This window comes from Lichenostomus cassidix, chromosome 14 (assembly GCF_008360975.1).
Source record: "Lichenostomus cassidix isolate B80296 chromosome 14, HeHo_3.0, whole genome shotgun sequence".
Lineage (NCBI taxonomy): Eukaryota > Metazoa > Chordata > Aves > Passeriformes > Meliphagidae > Lichenostomus > Lichenostomus cassidix.
In genome coordinates, this window is record NC_139495.1 from 9,597,653 (window position 1) to 9,618,213 (window position 20,561).

At 38.4% G+C, this 20,561-nt stretch overlaps 1 long non-coding RNA gene across 9 annotated transcripts in view; it reads right to left on the bottom strand.

The window, feature by feature from the left end:
• Window positions 1–20,561, bottom strand: part of LOC146430825 (uncharacterized) — a 107,277-nt gene that overhangs the window by 69,466 nt on the left and 17,250 nt on the right. For 6 of the 9 annotated variants that reach the window (XR_014855128.1, XR_014855122.1, XR_014855127.1 and 3 more), the window contains 8 exons: window positions 18,508–18,602; window positions 16,472–16,573; window positions 10,771–10,931; window positions 9,072–9,133; window positions 6,055–6,119; window positions 4,862–4,912; window positions 4,517–4,619; window positions 2,419–2,534 (listed from right to left, as the gene is read on the bottom strand). This is a non-coding gene — a long non-coding RNA (uncharacterized LOC146430825). Of the gene's footprint in view, window positions 1–2,418; window positions 2,535–4,516; window positions 4,620–4,861; window positions 4,913–6,054; window positions 6,120–9,071; window positions 9,134–10,745; window positions 10,932–16,471; window positions 16,574–18,507; window positions 18,776–20,561 lie in introns of those variants that run through there. The other 3 variants (XR_014855126.1, XR_014855123.1, XR_014855125.1) reach the window with 3 other exon arrangements.

Consider the following 20,561-nt stretch of genomic DNA (forward strand, 5'->3'; position numbering starts at 1 on the left):
ATTCACTTACATGATGTTAAACATTTTTATAAAGTGTTGCTCTATTTGCCTTCAGCTTTCTTCTTTCTAGACAACACAAGGACCAAATTTTAAAATCTCTCTGGCCAGTTTTCCTGCACCTCTGATCATCCTTGCTACAATTACCAGATCCTCTCTAGATGCTCTCTGTTCTTGAAATGAGCACCCAGCGAGGTCACACCACTGCTTAGCACCAGTGCACAGAGCAGGGCATTTCTGCCCAGCAGGACCCACGGAAGGACCCTGGGAGAGGCCAGGTGGGAATTTGCATTACACAGAGCCAGTAAAGGCCGCGCTGCCATCGCCACAGTGCCCCGAGAGGCTGCCCAGCTGCCATCGCACCACCCGAGTCACCACACTGAGCACCAGCTGGCACCCACGGCGCTGTCCCTAGCCCAGCCCGTGGGATGTGAAATTTAAACCCCAAACTTCCTCTCTCGCCACGTGCTTGGCAGCACTGCAGCCCCCTGCAGCCCTGACTCCCGAGGCAGCCTGCAGCTCCCTGTGGCACCCACACACCGGGCACAGAGGGTGAACAAGCAGCCGGGGTATGGGGAATGCCAGGGCAGAACCTGCAGTACAGTCATGTGAAAGGAGTCCTCTCCATATTCCAGTTTATATCATTGCATCTTTAAAAAAAATAAAATCCCTGACGCTGTGCAGTGTTATTGGTGAAAGCAGAAGGTGAAGCAAATTTAATTTAGTTTGGTTTTTTTGGGGTTTTTTTGTCGCTCTAACAGCCTCTTGCTGCCTTTTTAATTGAATGTTACTTGTGACAACCAGTATGACCAACAGAGGACAGCACATCCATTTCTTTTAATGATTAAAAGATTCTGAGCTTGAAGCTGCCATTCAGTTTTTCACTCAGGAAATGAGAGTGACAGGCAGAGCGGAGCAGTGTGCCATAAGTAAGCCAGCCAGATTAAAAAGGCCTTTTTGCAATTAACTAGAGCTGTTTTGAATTCCAGGAGATTACTTAAAGTAAATCTACTTCTAACCAGGCATTACTGCTAACGAAACACTGTGGGTGCACCTCTCTGAAACCTGGCTCTGTATTTTGAGGCAATTGTTTACTGAGCACTGCAAGAACAGTCAAAACACACTTAGGAGTCAAAGCACACTCAGGAGTGTCAGGTGAACTCTGCTAATTCCCCTTCAAAACTGCAGACAGACAAGGTGTCGGTAACTAAGTTTTGATTAAATGTGAGTGTTCATAAAACACTGAAGTGAAGCCAGCTCTGGTGTTTTTATTGCATTTGATTTGGGGGCAGAGAAGACTCTGCAAGTCATAATGAAATTCAAAGAACAAACCCAAGGATTTAATGTGGCTGAGGGGAATTTCATTAAGGAAATCCAATTAACCTGCAAGTGTTGCACACATTGAAATGTATTATCTTCCCCCAAAAGCTGGCTTTGTGGTTTTTATAGCAACCTTTGCTATCCTTGGATAAATAATACTTTATTAGAAGTGCACTGACATCTTTATATAGTTAACAGCATATAATAACATCTTCATTCATCTCTGCTTTGCAAACATTCAATTCTGCTTCTTATGAAATGTATCAAATAGTGGTTTTTTAAGAAGATATGATTCAGGAAGGATGGGTGTTAGGCACTAGCACAAAGCAAACACAGATTTAGGAGACACATGAGGAATAATGTGGCTCCTGACAGGGTGCGGGTCTGCGTTTGTCGGTCAGGGCCTGATCCTGTGAATTGCCGAAATGAATTAATTAACAGCCTACGATACCATTAAGTCCACGGAGACTGACAGTGCTCAGCAGTTCTCAGTGTTGAAGCCCTTAAATAAAAGCCAACCTACAAATTCCCATTCATGCGAGTAACAATATTGCACACATCTACAGTGGGGACATGAATTATTCACAGCAGTGTAGCATGAAAGATGCAAACGGCAAAGCCTGTTTAAAATAACACACAAACACTCAGTGCTTCTGTGATATGTGGGAGGGTTATCATTTGGCCCATTTTTCACTCACATGCATATTCCTTTTATTTGCTGCGTGTATAGGTCTGATATGAGGATACGGAGAAAATAAATACAGAAGATAGACATCTAATAAACATTAGCAGAAAATGAGGAAAGGAGGTTACTGATTAGCTTTCTTCCCATATGAAACTACTAGATTGTATCGGAGAAATGTGAGTTAAGTATTTTACCATTCTTTTTTTTAACCATTATCTGATCAGAGAAGCATGAAAAGCACTTTATTGCCTTTTTTTTATCCCTGTGCTAGGAGCCCTCTGCAGGAAGTGAAGCTGAATTTCACAAATCTTCCCTTTCTGACGTCTCCCGAATTTCTAGGAATACCCCTTCCCTGTTACTATATTTGGTGGTAGTTTCTAGGAAAAAAAATAATTTTCGGACGGTCTTGGACTCACCACACCTCCTCTCGGAGGACTCTGCGCCCCGGGTCTCCTGGCACGGCCCCCGCGGAGTTGAGGAGCTCACGGCTCGGGCTCGCAACTCCCGGCGCAGACTGCACGTCTTTGTAGCACTGTTGGAGGAATGAGCATGGAGAAGGAGTGGGAAGGGGAGAGGTGTCTTTGTGGCAACAATGAGTGAATCTTCTCTAGTTTTTTTTCCTGGTGGCTGTTCTTTTTTTTTTTTTTTTCTCCTTGCACTTTTTTTTTTCTTTTTTCAACGAAGAGGATCTTAATTGGAAAAAAAAAAAAAACTGGATTTTTTTTTTCCTCTCCGTTTCCCCCTCTCCCCCTCCCCTTCATGTGGCCTCTTGTTTAGCTTGTGGCGTGACCGTGATGAAGAAATGTTTCAGGGCGCCTGGCAGGGTGATCTTTTTATGTAATGAGTCAGGATTTTGCCAACGGAAGGAGCCGGCTCGGAGCGAGGACCGGAGGGCTGTCTCCTTTCAAGAACAGAGACCTGCCCGGCGAGCGGCTCCCTGTGCTCGGGATCCCCGCTCGCTGCGGGCGCTGATCCGTTCCCGGCTGGCGGGGACACCGCCGGGGGCACCGACAAGTGGTGAGTTGCGCTCTCCCTCCGCGCCCCCGCTCCGCGCCGCCCGCCCTCCCGCGGGAAGCAGCGCGGCCCCGCGCCGTCCCCACCGAGGCCGCAGGTGCGGCCGCCGCCCCGCGCCCCCTTCCGCGGGCAGCCGGGGCCGCGCCCTGCGCGGGGATGGGGCGGCTCCGCGCCGGGCGGGCACCGGGGCCGGCGGGCGCGGCCGAGGCGGCGCGGCCGCGGAAAGGCGCCCCGGCGGCGGCGGGGCCGCGCATCGGCGGGCGCGCGTCCCCGGGCGGCTCCCGGCGCGGCCCCGCGCCCACCTGCCGCAGGCCGCGGAGGGGGCGCGGCGGGCGGGGGGTCGGGCCCGCCGCGCCCCGCGGGGAAGGGGCGGTTCGCCGCCGTGCCCGGCACCCTCGGGAGCTACAGGTGTCCGCTCCCCGCGGTGTCCGCTCCCCGCGGTGTCCGTCCGGCCGCCGCTCCCGTCCCGCTCCCTCCGCGTGCCTTCTGTGGCGACTTTCGCCCAGCACAAATAACTACAAATGCGCGTGCCGAGGGGTGTCGATACGCACCGTCTGATCAGCTCGTGTGAAAGCACGGCCAGAAAAATCTCTTAAATCATCACAGACATAAATAAGTCAGTTAAAATGTATGGTCTGTAGAAAGAGGAATTATTTATACATTTCTACTTAGCCAGAATTTTCATCAACTTCTCTGCATTTTCCTTTCAGGGTGTATTTGCTGATTATACAGCAGTTCAGCTAGGACAGCATTCTTTGGGTCTGCATTTTGATTATCAAGAGCAGAATGTATGTAATAGTGTTTTTTCAAGCACAGTAGTTAGTTTCTTTTAAAGTAACTGACAGCATTAACCTACTTCAGCCATCCAAGTGTAAACTATAATGCTTTTAAACTTGTATTTTATTGAGAAGTTCTGTTAGAATTATAAGGTGAAGATTTAGAAAATACGTTCCTTTTGTCCACGAATCTCTACTTTTCCTCTCATCTTTGAAAGAAGTTCTTATGAAACATAATGTTGAAGGTAGTAAGATGATGACGTACAGCTGAATACTTGAGACTATTAGTTAGTAGGATGAGATCTGTTTTCAAGTAAAGTGAAAATAATTTCTAGTTTACTGTACAAATAACAAATTTAGAATAATGACAGACATTTCTCTGTAATGTGTCAACTTTAGTCTGAAATACAGTGGAACAGATAAATAATAACTTGCTACGTACTTTGAGAAGAAATCTTAATATATATTTTGAGTGCTGGGTCTAATGACTTATTCTGTGTCATTTTATAGACATTTAGAAAAGGTACTTACTTGCTTGATAAATAAATAATAAAATATTCATAAAACCAGTTAGTATCTGTTAGCAATTCCTGCTGTCCAGAAAATGAAGGAGTGTGTATTGTGACTGGGCTATAATGTTCTCTTCTGATTAGTCTGAAAATTACCCACTCTATAAGCAATGACTCCGTTGATTTGGCATACTTTACAAAGATACTTTACTTACAAATTGGAAGGCTGTGGTTCCAGAGTCGGGGTTTTGGGGGCGAGATGAGCTTATGTTTTATCCAACTGGCCCACAAAGTCCCGCTTTTGGTGGTCACTTTGTTCTGCAAAGAAAACAGCATGTTGTGGCTCTCACACTGGATAGTAAATTTAGTTGTCAACTACTGCTGCACTTAGTAAAGGGCTGCTATACACTTAAAATAATCATATTCTAACTTTAGTGTTGTCTTCAGCAATAAAAATTGGATAGAAAATACAGTAATTCTGAAAGTTAAACATAAAAGTTTTCTAACTGTTGGTGGTGTTTTTCTCTTAAAAAGCCAGCAAAAGCTGAAGAAAATGTCACCTTTCAACGTGTGGTCACTCAATATAGGTGAACTGGGAGAGAAGACAGTCCCTAGAAAAGAGAAGCAGTTTAAATCCTTTAAACACTGGTAGCATTTATATTGTCAATCCCCTCCTCATTTTTTTTTTTGCTCATAAAGTATTCAGTTGTAATGTTTCTCTTGAACGAGCTGTTCCTTTATGTGTGTCTGTGTGTCTACATGTGTATGGTCTGTTTCTATGTTTGAGTTCAAAGACTGTTAATTTTTGTACCTGATAAGAGTTGTAGAGTATACTTTTATGAGTAAGGCAGTGTAAACCTGAGCTTGGCAGAGCTGTTTAAGTTCATGTTACTATTTACATTTTGGTATCAATATCCTAAAGAATTTAAGTATTATTTTTACTTAAAAGCTACATAGCTGTAATTTCCTCATGGGATTCTAGTAAGTGTTGAAAATGCTGGTAGATGCACTGAACTTTCTCAGGATTCCAAATACACTGCACAGATATTTAACACTGAATGAGCACATGATGTTCACAATGTGATTTATACAGTGGTTCATATATAAAGCATATTCACACAACATATGTGCAGGAGCATCCTCTCAGTTGGTGTAAAAGTGTCTGTCATAGTTTTGACACTTAATGCCAGCTAATCACCTGCTTAAGCTACACATAAACATCTAGACATTCACATTGTGGTCACATTGTCATTGCAGTCAGGTTAATTTTAAGTGTTGACCTACACAGACTGAATAAATTTGAGTATTTCATAAAGGCCTGGAAATTCAGTTGAAGTTAGACAGTGATACGCTCTTAAAGCAAAGTTGTTGGTATGTGATTTATCATATGACTATATGCAGGATCTGTACATTTATGCAAATGAATATCAGGATGAATTATCAAGATTTTTCTATAGAATTCTGACATTTTACATTTTTTAGCAATATAATCACAACACAAGTGAAATAGGACATATCCAAACCTCAGTGCAACAAATTCCTCACTTGTTTAAGACTGAAATCTGATTTGGAGGAGCTTAGGTCAGAACTGTGGTGCTAATATGCCTTTTAGCTATTTTCCATGAAATAATGCTGTTTGGAAGCAGCATTTATGAAAGGTTAAATTTTCATAAGCCAATTAAGCTAAAAAAATTAACTGTAGACATTTTTTATTTTTGAATTACAGTACATAGTTTGTGAACACATTCCAGACCTGTCCAGTCTTCCAAGTTGTCAGATTTGGATTGGTTTAACTCCTGTGGTCTCTTCACTAGTATTCTGAGAATGTAAGGGCAGAGAATCAGAGATTAGAAAGTGGATCAATGTGAGGATCTTGCTTTAAGGGAAAAGAGAAACACATATCCAAACACCAGCAAAGATCAGCTCTGCTCTGCTGAAATACCACAGTTGCTTCTTACCAACTGTTACTTTAAAGCTCTTAAATTAAAATGTAATTTTGTACAGCTACTTCCAGTAAGATGTGCTTTATGCATCACACTTTGTTAATCAGCTATTTTTAGATTATTCTTTAAAATAGATTCTATCTGATTCTCTATTGAGGATATATAAAATTCACTTGCATTCCTTCTAGCACCAATAGCCTAGCTATAGAATTAATACACTATTTAAATGATTAATGAGCAGTGTTAAAGAACACAGTTATGCTTCTGTAGGCCTTCCTCATACAATATTTTTATTCACATTTTTTTCCCATTAATAAGCTTACAGAAAGAGCTCCTGTTTGTCTCTGGTGTGCAGTAAAGCAGACAATTTTCTGCTGATATAGATATCATGCCTATATTTTAAACTTTAAATGTATGTTCATTTTGTATTTGTTACTTAAATTAATGATGATTACACAAAAAGTGATAGATTTCCTAAACATCTGTGTTATAAAAATTTGATCTCTTTCCCTCACACTGGTTTTCCCAGCAGGTTTGCGTGCAGCTTGGGGTGCTGGCCTCAGAGCTGAGACTCCTGAAGTGCACTGTGTATCCAGAGCATTAATAATTAAATACCTGGGATCAGTCTATCTTGCTATTTGATATGAAAAGAGAAATTTACAGAAGATAAAAAGTAGATGGTATGTTTGTAATAAAAACTAATTTTTGTTCAGATAAAAATGTCATTAATTATTGAAAAAATAATATTTAGAAATATCAACCCAAATTATTTATTGCATTTATAATTTATAAAATTGAAAGTCCTACTAGCTATCTTTCTATTTAGAATAAATTTGAAACTACCTTTTTAGAATAACTTTTCTGCATTTATAAGCAAACCTTTAAAAAACCAGCTTACGAAGACACTGAATCAGCAGAGGATTATCAAATGGCCTGATCTGTTTACTTTTGAAATTTTATTGAAAGCAGTGAATAGATCAGGATCTCCCCCAGAATCCTGTGGCACAGTTTGGAGGTTGGTCTGGGGCCTGCATTTTCTGAAGCAAGGCCTCAACCTTTGACACCTCCTGACCCCATGTTGCAACAGAAAAGTTTTGTGACTCCCCTCTGATCCAGCCATAGAAAAAGAGAGAGAGAGGTAACGACCCTGAGTTTAGAAACTCATGACCTGGAACAACTAAAAATTTTGCCTTAGTTAAGGCTACAGAATCAATTGTCCTTTCCTAGGAAGCTATCCAGAGTTTTTTCCAGGCAAGAACACAGACATCCAAGGTCTGATTTTTAAACTGTGCTTTGTTCTCCGCTCCCTGTTGCAGTGTTACACACCAGCACTGCTTCCCTGCGGAAAACCCAAAGCTCATGTCACAAGGAAAATCTATGCAAACACACATCAGTATGTTCAGGCATATTTTTAAAAGACATCACTCAAAAGAGCATTTCACTTGCCTTAGAAATTGAATTTAGTAGGCTATGAAGCAAAAAAAAAAAAAATCCAAAAAAGAACTGGATTTAACAAGTTTGAAATATTAGGGGAAAAACACTGCTATCACCTGGAAGCTGCACCTTTAGTGGAAGAAATGGTAGGAAATTGGTTCAGACCATGTGGCTTGAGACTATGAAGCTTCTGGTGAAATTAAATAAATTTAAAGCATAATTTGCCCAGTTCACAGTGCACATCAGTTAATAAGTACAGTACTCTCTTGCTGCAATGCCATTTGCTTTTCTGAGTCAAACAATGCAAACATGTAGAGAATCTGGTAAAGGTATAAACATGGAAAAAAGAAACAAAGAATCAGGGGGTTTTGCCTGTTGTCAAAATACCCAGATAATTCCTGTTTATGAGGTTTGGATGAAAGGGCAATCATTCTGTATTCTAGTGTCTTATTCAGCTTGTGAATTTTTTTCAGGACCTATCTACAACATCTACAGACTAAATAAAGATAATACCAACAGAAATAAAGCCCCATGCATTACTGAGGTAACTGGCTTTGTGAGGTAGCTGACAGTGCTACACATTAGCAGTTGGTTTCAGAAGGTTACTCTGATCTCTGACTGCCTGTAGGATATAAGACTCTTCAATTATCAGCATTTTATTTCTTGTATTGGAATTGCAATTCTCTACAGACAGGCTCCAGAGGTTTTTTCTTTCCCTGCTTGGAGCATACCTGCTCCTAGCTGAGCTCAAAAGAAGTCTTAAAAATTAGTCCTCTCTGATTTCCTAATGTACTGAATAGTTACATTGTTGATGTACATGTAAAGCTTGAAACAAAACTGTTTTGCTATTTTCAGTTAATACTGATAGTTTTAATTTAGCTGTTAATGGGGGAGACTGCAATTCAAGAGTATAAAGTAGTATTGATACATTTTTGCTATTTTAAGTATCTCAGCTTCAGTCAGACAGTCCAAATCCTTTTGCTGCAAGCATGTCCCTTCTATATGAACCAATATAAAATAGTGCCTAGACACTAATTTTTTAAGTAAAGCTTTTCTTTTGTTTGTAGGTCAGGACAAGAATTAAAACACACATACCCCAAAAAATACAATATGTGTTTTGTCAGCTACAACAAGGCACATATAAAGGCTTGTAGGAAGAGGTGAGAAAAATAATTCAGGATGTTTCAGGATTGGCCCACATGTGTCAGGAAAAACAAATGAATGCAGTAATTGCACTGAAGGGGCATTTCTAGTTGTTATACATTGCTGCTGTTAAAAATTTCTATTATAAAGTCAGCAAAATCTAGATTTTTGCTTTGATGCTGCTGCTGTTTGTATTAAACCTTTCTTTTGTAATTGAAGGCCTATTTCAAATCACACAAAGCACACACACCTCTATCAGTAGTGCCTGGATGCTGGTGTAAGTCAGAAGTGTCTCCACTGAATTCACTGGACCTACAGCCACAAGAAACACAAGTGAGATCATGTTAAAATTTCTGGAATCTGAGAAAATAATTGAGTTCATTTTTTATATTTTAACACTAACAAAGGGCAAATGTAATACACAGAACATAATATTAAATAACATGAGGAATTGAGCATTGCTTTTTTTCAACAATATAATGATATTTTATGCTTTATGCTACAAGAATCTGTGAAGAATATGCCTGTTAGGTGCTATTCAGTGTGGATTATTTTAAAATAGTACCTTTTCATTGGGCATGTCAATTGAATGAGCTTATAATAACTTAAAGTTAACTTTAATAACTTAAAGTTCAAATGTGCTACCTGTTTTTCTAAGGATATTTATAAATATGGATAATTCAGCCCACTAAATTTGGATTCCTCTTTGTATTTTAACTTTGACTGGTCCTTCTGTATATATGGAAAACTGTCCAGACAGTTCACTGGAAAATATTTTAAAATTCTTTAAAATGAAAGATGTTCTATAATTCTATTATGTATAATTTTCTTCTATAAACTAAGGTTCACTCTGTCACTGAAGTACTCTTAAAAATGAGAAATGCACGTCAGCACTTAATGATGATTATCCTGTTGGGGTTTTTTGGTTTTTTTTTTTCCTTTGGAGAGCTGAAAGAAGAAAAATTGTCCTGTATTGTCTGGGCTTCATGCAAAATGTTTTTTGCTTCCCAATACTAAAAGTATTTCTAGGGTAGCTGCCTCAGAATTCACTTTGTTGCATGGACAGAACCATTCTACACATTCAGAGCAAATGAATTAGAAGATCTTTGAAAAGGTACAATTTTCCTATGCAGTGGACTAACAGAAGATGATGAAATCCTGAAGTATTGCTGGAAAGTTGCTCTAACCTAAAAATCTTTTCTTTATAGTTTCATTCTTGATGTTCCACAGCATCCACCACTTCCTGCATGGCTCTTAACCGCAGGGAAAATGAGGGACTTTTGGGGGCAGATGTGTTTCCATTACACTATCATAATGCCCCTAAAAATCCTTATTGCTCTTGCAGTATTCTTCTGTGTTGCTGGATCTGGTGAGAACTACTTGAAGACCTAGTTTACAAATGCAGCTTTTCTCTAAAAACACTTTAAAAACACCACTGAGTTTTATTTTGTTTGTCTTATATTATTTTTAGTTGTGTTTACTGTTGCTTAAAATATAAATGGCAAGATATGCAACCACCTGTTGGTAAATAAATGTCATAAGTCATAAATCCAAGGGACATGCTGATAACTGCATGGGATTATGAAGAGGGATCTGTTTTGGCTTAAGAGTGAGAGCTTCATTTTTTTTGGTACAATTAACTTATATTTAACATAAGAATTTAAGCATTTATGTCTCTGAAAATATGACAGATGTTTTACAAGCTAACTTGAAAGACTGCTGTAGTGAGCCTCACTTAGAATATTTACTGCTTTTGGAAACACACATCAAGCCATTTATCAAATGCATAGATCTGTCCAGTACATTTATTTAAATTAAATGCACAAAAATATTCAGATTATGTTTTTATACAGTCTCAAAAGAAATTTATGATTAAACCTAAAGAAAGCACTGTGGGTTGTCAGCTGCTCTGTGCGTACTCAACTCAAAAGGTCTTTGTGTGGTTGTACCTCTTGCTGAGGCTCCTGAGGAAGGCAGGATGGCACAGTCCATTGGGAATGCAGTCATGCTTTGTGGCTCCTCCCATGACGTGAGACATGTCCAGGGATCTCCCATGCACAGTTCATTCCTGCTAGGTGGCAGCTTCCCTGGAGTTTGCAGTTTTCCAGTTCTGGAATGAGGAGGCAGAACATACACACGTAAACATGGTTTGTTGTTGTCTTGGTCTTGCAGAGCAATACATCATCAGTTTGACATGTGCAGTGCTGGTAACATTTATTTCAGTAGCTGACTGTGGTACTGTCATTGGTTTGTGTTAAATGTACTCTTGACTTCACTGACTCAAAAGAAATTATAGATGGTGTCGCATGGTCCCTCTGACAGTGTCTACTAATGTCTTTAAATAGCCATCAAAATATTTGGTGACATAGGAAAGAAACTAATTGGCTAGATTCACCAGACCACTTTTATTTTAAAGTTTAATCTCCAGGGAGATGCTTTTCTTCATTCTGCTATAGAAATGTGTCTCATTTTTCATGCAATAAAATCTTATAGATCAAGTCACATCCTATAGGTCACAAAGCAGAGAAATACTACAATAACAAGAAAATTCCTTTCTAGAAGGACAGAATGAACAGTGTTGAACAATGTTGCATTCATAGGTCAAAACACACTGGCATGTGTCCTTCAACACAAAATACTGCAATATGCAACAGCCTTTCAAATTAATGTATAGACAGAGAGCCAGTAGAAAACACAGTCATAACATTAATTTGAAATTTTCATATCAATGTTTCAGTGTTCCTATTTGCACCACTGATCACAAGATGACCCCTAGCACCTTCTGACATAAATGGAAGGTGTAACACAGACTGGCTTGAGGCTTTTCCAGCCTTTAAAATTACAGTTACTTACAACATATGAAACTAATTGAACGACTAATATTATTCATAAAGTTTTTTGCATGTTACTATTCTAAATACGCCAAGGTGTATGTTCAGCTTTTTTTTTATTTCCAAGCGATACTCCTAGGTAAAGACTCTGCATATAATTGAAAATGTTGAAAAAAACCAATAAATCATGTGACAGCATAAATTCTATGGAGTTCTGCAGTATTAAGGACCAGTGAAGGGAGCACTCCTTGAACTACAATTCTATCACCTCTGTACAGAAGACTTAATACGAACAGACTGGAGATTTTTGTAAAAGTCTTGTAGAGGCTATGCTGGTAAGAATACTATGTAAAGAATACTGTGATAGATTTGAGCACTAAAACTGATCTAATTTTCCATTTGTCCTATGTTACCATCTTATCTTACATGTAATCTTTCAAGGATCTCAGAATTATTTTTTTCACAGTGTAAGCAATCTTTCATATAATTTCTTGCATGAATAACTAGTAGATTGAACAGCTAATTCTTGCATATATGCTTACTTATAAACATACAGGTTGTAGCAAAAGCCAGATTCCTTCTGAATGTGTGTTCTGTAAATATGTAAAAATATATTTATTGTATGACACTACTTTCAAGAAAAATATTGCTGAGACCTAGCAATCCTGAGATTAAATTCAAGGAACAGAATAAAAACAAGTAACATTATATTCCAGTCCCTTTTACGTCTCATAGGAATCACCTGACATACAAATGTCTTTTTTTTTTAGACATTTTTATCACTGAAGAATAAACATTAGAAAATGAGAGTCAAGCACTTGGTTTGAGATGTGTACTTAAACTTTTGAATTCAAATACTTGCTTCAAATTGTTTAAGTATTTAAATCATTCTGGTATGAAATAGTATGTCACAAAAATCTTTGGATCTGATATAGCCCCAGAGGAAGGACTGAAAAACTCATCTGTGAAACTGTCCACTGAAGCTAACAGCACTTTGGGAACTAATCCATAACAAAATTATCCTATGACTGCAGTTGGCAATATGGAGAACTGAGTGAGTCCAGAGGATCCCCAGATTGTAGTCTGATTCAAACATAGACTTTGTGATATAATCTGCTCATATTCAAATAATCTAGATTTAGAACCTCGATAATTCATATAAAATCATCTTATAAATTTCCTCTAACTTGTACCAGAACGTCACAATTTTATTCTCTTAATACTCTGGGTGTATCTAAAACCAAAACGGAAAGAACGCTCTTCTTAGAACGTATCTGAAATGATAGAGTTCTGGTTCTAGTCTGAGCATTAGGAGATGAATGTTGCAGTAGGAGGTTTTGGATTCAAGGTCTGGGCCCTGATTTGCCCTCTGGCCGGTGACAGAAGGTGCCAAATGCACCTAGAAGCCAAGTAAGGCAAGGTAAGGTGGTGCATTGCCAGCACTTCACCTGTCAGAGGGATCAGTACAGCTACCACCTAATTCCAGAATGCATTTTGATCTGGAATAGTCAACTCTGGCCTTAAATGCAGTATCTTTCTGTACCAGCTCCATTCCTATCTCCTTTCCTGATTATCCAGTTAATAAACAGAAAGTTCCAAGAAGTCAAAAACCCACCCAAAACCAGAGGTAACTCCTCCTGCCAGGAAGTAAAGACGGAGCCACAGCTGCAATTTCCTGATAACTCCCCTCTCACAAACATCCCAGGGCGGGGGGGTGTGAGTGGAGAAATGACACCAATTAGGCAGCTCAAGCCTCTGGATCTTTGTGTAAAGCAGGACCTGGCTGTGCCTGCAGGGTGGAGGCAGTGTCCAAAAGGCCACCTTTGCCAGGCTGTCCCACAACCGGCAAGGCTGGGGCTGTGCCTGGCAGCCCCCGGTGCTCAGTGGGACCTGGGGGACACCAGTCCCTCCTGCCGGGCTGTCCTGTGCCTCTGTCCTTTGTGCTGCAGCTGCGACTGCTCACCAAGCACAGCACACTGCACTTTTATTGTTGCTATTTTATGGTTTCACTTTTTCTCAGACATCACCCACAAGATAGCAAGAGATGGTGAACTGCTGCATCTTGAGTTTCATCTCACCCAACACCCTAAGAGAGTTTCCTATATCACTGTTAATAATAGAATAGAAAAACTGCCCACAGCTCTGGTTGGCAAACAAATCAGTCAAGCTTTAACCATACAGTTTTAACTCATTTCACTAGGAATTAATATAAGCAGAGCAGTACCTTTGAACAGCAAACTGGCAGAGTATGTTACAATTCCTGTAATAGCAAGTTTATCTCATTGCACAAAAAATTGCAACATTTCTAATGAAGCACAATATTGGGTGGTATTTGCATTATTATATATTCCAAGGATATAGTCTCTCTCTTTCATCTTTTTACAGAGAACAGAAAAATGTATTTTCCTATTCTACATACCGAACACTCAAAAATAATTCAGTATTTTATGCTAATGTGCCAGACTATGGCAGCATTACAGCAGAAACATGGAGTTTTAAACATAACTGGGAGACAGACATTTTGGTTCTGTTCTGTGATTCTGCATCTCCCAGTCCTGATGTGTGTGTTTAATACTCAGGTGTTAAAAGGTTGAAAAGAACAAATAATAAATTCCAGGTGCTGTACCATATTTTGGAATATTTTTTAGGCTGTAAAAAATTACTGCCAATCTTTATCATCAGGAATACAGAAAAATTTGGGCTGAGAAAAGGCATGAGAACAAAAAATAGAAGAGTAAAGCAAAGTCTCTAGACTGCAGGCCACTTGCCAGCTGCCTCTTACATCAGTTCTGCTGCTTGCTTTGAGTGCAGCAAAAAGATAAACATGTTCTTGTTGCAAGTTAGCAAACACTACCGTGCGTGACAAGTTGATAAGGGCTATCAAGAGTCATATCAGGAGTTTATTAGTTCATTTGAGCAAGATAGAAACATGGTAGAAAGTTCTGATGTGCTCTGAAAAATGAAAAATAACTGGTCAATGCCAAAAACTGTTCAGCTGAAGAAAGGGTTTCTATTCTTAGTGATTGGAGCTTTCATTGCTACAGACAATTTTTCTTCTTGTTTGTAGCAAATTCCTCAGTGTATCTGCATCCATTGTACAACTTACACCACTGCTCTATGGATCTGTATTTTCAGGTGGTACAGGCATAGCTTTCTAAATTCTACACTCATAAGGAACTCTGTTAAAGTCATGGCACAACAGGCAGACTTGGTTTAGTGACTTAGTCACTTCTGCTTGGTGTCTTTTCACATTAAATGTAGATGCTGAGATCTTGTTTCCATGTATTTTGCCTGTTGTAGTTCCAGAAAACTAAATACAGTGTATTTGGGTTCTGCTGTACCCGTTGATTTAGCACTTGCCTGATTAAATTCTTGCCTGATGATTTTTCTGATGTATGCCTAAATGCCTTACAACAAACTGATAGTGTTTGACTCTTGATATTGTCACCAAATCTGTATTTGAACTAAGATCTGCCAAAGTAAATATTAAAAATCCTGCCATACATCCCAAATGTCACTTTTAGTTTCCTTTTTGTAAGGGTATGCAGCATAATATAAACAAGGGGAAACAAAGAGATAAGGCAGGGATGTAGGATGAGGGTTTACTGGCAAAACCTGCATGTGGGTATGTTAATCACCGATGATAACTTAAGGAAAAAGGTCTTCCTAGATCACAGGAAGAGACAATGACTTTTTTGTATCATTTATCGAACAATTATTTTTAGAAAGTTTTTCATTTTGTTTTTCTTACAGAAGTAGCCATAATATTCTATAGTCCCTTTGCCCCACTAAGACAGGCTTTGAGGCACCATTAACATTTGTGGTATGCCAATTTTTATGGCTCTAGAGAAATAACATTAACACATTTAGGAGAAAATTCTACATTTTGTCTGGCAAATGCTGTTACACTCTGCCAAAGGTGTAAGAAGAACTTATTTGAATATCCTGTCTCACAATATGGGGTAACAGGGACCAGAAAATTAGGATAAGATCAAATATACACTTTAGCAAGATGTGATCAGTGACCAGTCAGGTAATACTTTCAGTTATTTGCAAGACTTCAGTGATTCCCAGATGCCTGAAGTAGGGCAAGGATAAGGACTAGGAACTTCTGGATTTGATGGTTGCTTGGCACTGTGGAATGTAGATACCTTTGCCCATTGTATAAGAATTGTGTCCTTTGCCTTGGCTTCCCACTGGGAGCTCACGACTGAATACACTGACAGTCTTTCAGGACTTCCTCCTTTATTGAGGGCACAGTCATGGGAGATGCATGTGCAGGATGTTTATGGAAAAGAATAAAAAATTTTAGTCTTACAGCAACTGAATGCTCATGAGAGAGTGTTACACATATGTGGATATTTGGTGAAAATAAACACGCTCCTGTCTGTTTTGAGGGAGAAAGAGCAAGGGCTTTTTTTCCTCTGTATTCTCAGACACTGAATCATATTCTGCTGCAAGACACAAATCGTTTGTGTGCAGATGCTTGCCTTCCTTGAAAATATAAACAGTGTTCTTGGTAGCATATTTATTCACCATATTAATATGAGTCAACTAGGGGTTATTATTTTTTAAATTGAACTACTCTGAGGCTAATAGCACAGAAGTATTGCTATTGGCATGCTAGATATTTTCAATTAATTAAGTAAATAAGTTCAATAATTTAATAAATTATTTTTCAATCAGTTATTTATTAAATTCACATATTTAATTGCTTATTCTGGTTCTCCAGTCTAGAATATTAAACCTTAGAGAACAGACCAGACAGTGAAATGTACATGTAAATTAGCAGGTAACACATTTTATGAAACTACTATACCTTGACAGTGGCATGGAAAAAGGAGGACATGGATCATCATTCCACTGGCTTTTTAGCTGTGGATCAAGGGAATTTATGTGGTCTCATATCATAACCAGGAACCTGTGAGAATGCAGGAACAAGGAGAAATGTCCCAGATGAGCTGACTGGCTGCCTACAGGAGCATCACACTGCTTAAAGAATCAACTGTCTTTCAACTTCACACCAACAGCGTGGCAGAGAGTATTTCCTTAGATGAATAGATCACATATGGCAAGCACAGAAAACAGGCAGATACTATTTTTCTTTTGAGGTTTAAGAATATTTTGCTTTGTTTGTGCTGTAAGGAGCTAATAAAAATAAGATAAAATGGAATAGAATATTGTTTGATAACATTTGTCTTATATTGGGTCTGACAGATTTCATGTTCAGGGTATAATAAAGCTCATATATCCTAAAAGATCATTGATCTAGCTCTTTAGACTCATTTATCTGCCTAAAGCAGATTTTTTTAAACTTTTTTTATCAGGTTCTATTAGGTTAGGTTGGGTCTCACACATCATTGCAGAAGTAATCTACAAAGACACTTCAAGGGCCCCTTTATTTAAAACAGTAAGCCAGCAATAATTGGTTTTTTTCTTTTTTGGTTTTTTTTTTTGAGGATGCATATTGGGAGCAGGCCCTGATTCTGAAAGTCTTTTCTTTTTCAGAATTTGTTGTAGAGAATTGTGTTTATTTGGAGGTGGAGAAACTGTTCTGAAGTAATGGCTCCAAGGTGGTGCATCAGGAGTACTGCATAGGAATTCATCCCACCAAGCTCTGGTGTTTATCTCTGCTCAGACAGATAATGCACCTAGTCTGCTCTTGCATCATGTATTCCAGTACTGATTAGAACTACATAGAGTTCCTTCTGAATTTTAAAAATAATACAGTATGAATTACGAATCCTCTCAGATTTTCATCTGCAGAGACATAAATCTTGCAAGGCAATAAACCTTTGATGCAAATGTGCTATTTAGTTGTACTTGTAGCCTTTCTCAACTCATACAAACCCAAATATTATTCGATCGTCTACATTTAAGACAGAACTTTTCCATACTGGAATTGTTTTAATAACAGAAGAGATGTATTAGTTAGGCATTGATAGCCACATATTATGTCCCTGAGTAAGAATACAGTCTTTATTACTGCAGTAAAAAAGCTCCAAGACACAAGAATGTGGTAGCAAAAGAGAGGGATCGTCCCAAATCTATGCAACCAAAGGACTATCAGAACAATTCTCTAAGTATGTGCTGCTTCAGTATGTGGTTTTTAATCATTAAAAAGTGCAGTCTTTTGTAACTTGAAGATAAGGACTTTAATGAGAATTTTTGTGAATGTATTACTTTCCTGTTAAAATACTTGGAACGCTTTGTTAATCCTAGTAAAGCAGCAAATGGAATGTAAAGATGAATGGAATTAAAAGAATATCGTCCTCTATGGAAAAAAAAATACTACAGAGCTGATGGTAAGTTCTTTACAGAAAAGTAGAAACTGAGTAGAGTATTAGAAAGAATTCCTACAGAGCATGACTAGTGCAGTTCTTAGTGAAGTAACAACTTTTAAAAATTAATAAATCTTTATTAACTTTTTTTTTTATAACATGGGAAGTACCTTATCTGTAATGCTATAAATGAAATATCTATTTCTACGTAATTTGTAGATTTACAGCCATATTGATTGTTCTTAGGCAAGGTCTAAATGCAGGTGATTAAAATAATGAACAAACATTTCAGAATGCAGGTAATGTAAATGGTTCTTCCTCACTGCAACCAATGATCATTTAAGGAACAACACCTAACCAGTACCTATTTAGATATATATAGCTATATATGCACACTTATGGTTTGCTTTAGTAGAGGCAAAGGAAATAGCCCTGTTCTATAAAATCCACATTTTAATGGTTCTAGGGTGACTTAACAGCTTAACTCCCCTAAAGATGACATCTGGATTTGTAAGCAAATCCAAATTCAGAGTAGAATCTTTCAAAACTCAGCAAATTCCTCTTTGAGTCCTACCTGCCTTAGATGCTTATCATGTGAGAGGATGAATAACTCTCTGACAGTACCCATTACTCTTCACTGATAAATGGTCTTCGTGTTCATCATGGTCCCTAGATTTTAGACACACAAAGTAAGGAGGGATTAATTATCCTTAAAGTCACTACGTTCCTTAGAGGATTAAAAAATGAAAAGTCAGCACACTATTTTTCTTACATATAAGATCAGAAGGAATCCTGAAGAAAAGGACTATTCTAATATTGTCTCATAGTGGCTGCCTATTCTATTTATGACACCACTTTATGAATTGCACAAATCTATTCCTGCAACCTACAGAAACTCTACATGGCAAAATAAAATTGAGTATGAATATAGATAACATCATGCATTTATCATGCAGAAATAATTTCCACCTATAAACACATTCTAAATTGTACCAGACAAGGCTAGTATCACATAAAAAATAAAGCAACTAGACATTTAACTCACAAGAAGTAACATGATCAAAGATAAAAGTCTAAATGACAAAAGAGTTAGTAATTGTCTACATAAAATTACTGGCAATAAGATTTTTATGTCATTATCATATCGATAAAACTTTCTACAGTATAAGAGTATACACTAAACATTGTGTTGTAAAATCCCCTGTGGTATAAGTTACAATGAAACTATTGAATTCCTTTAGTTAGAAGAGCCCCACTGAAAATCAAGAACAGCAGAAACAGGTGTCTCTCTATTACCTGACATCCCTACAAGGCTTTGAAATCAGAAACTGATCTGCACAACCGTAAGTTTAGCATTCCTTCAAATAGATTTTTAAGAGACCATTTTGCTTTTAATGGAATACAGCAAAATATTCTTTTGACAGAACATTTTATTCGGAGTCCCTATTTCTATATTTCACCCTAAAAATCACTTTTATAAATTATGACTGTCACATAGAATGGTGTGAGTTAAAAACCAAATCTCAATCTGTGAGAAGAGTCTTGATTTGAATAGGCTGTTTTGCTTTTAAATCACTGGAAACCCAGACCAAATTCCCTTTAACATATTCAGTATGCTTGAGTTGATTTTGGTTTCATTTCAACACAGTAAATAGTACTGGTGACAGGTAATAACATGAAACTCAAGAGTTTTTGGCCATGATTCATGTGGAATCTGGAGAATTAGTAAGTCTGAAGTATGTGAAAGCAGTACAAAAGTGAAGGAATTATCCATGCTTACCTTTTCATGCCAAATTATTTACCAAAGTGAAAAGTTTTTGCTATATTCATAAAACAAAAATCCCATTTTGTATGACTGTGCTGAACAAGGAAGGTTCCCTCTCTTATGAAATGCAGAGTGATTAAACATTGGAGACTGTAAATGCTTGTTGATAGAAGTGGCTGAGCCTGTCCCAGAGGAGGTTCTCTCTGGAACACAGACTCTGATGGCTGGATTAACACACTGAATAAATAAAGACAATGACCTTCTAGATATTACAACTGGCAATTTCTTTGTGCTCATTCCCCTGGAATACTTCTGTTGGTTTAGGAGGAGAGGGCACAACAAATTAACCGTAAGTCCTATGCTTAATTCTGCATTTAAACAGGCTCCTTTGCTGCAGCGGGAGTTGCCACTGTAATGAGAATTTTTGTGTGTGAGGGTGAGGTGTCCCACAGCTGTGTATCTGTACAACCCTTCACACCAAACACTGTCTGGGCTGGGGCTGTGACCTCAGGCAAGAAGGAGACTGGTTGACTTTGTTATAAAAAAGCATGTTGCCTGATAACTGGAAAATTATTTTTACATTATTCCAGTAGCTGGGCCAAATAAAGAGCTGTTATCCCAGAGACACATCTCATCAACTTGCTTGGAGCTGTAGAACACTATCAAATGAGTAGTATAATCCAGAAATCATCTAGGAAAACGACATTTTGTCCTTAAAACTGATGTTCGGAAGTATTGCTTGTAGGTGTTATTTCATACTGTGCACAACAAACAATTGATCCCATGTTTCAATTATACAATTAGACATTTTCACTCAATGTTTATACTCTTCATACACACCCATTATTAATGTGACTCTTACT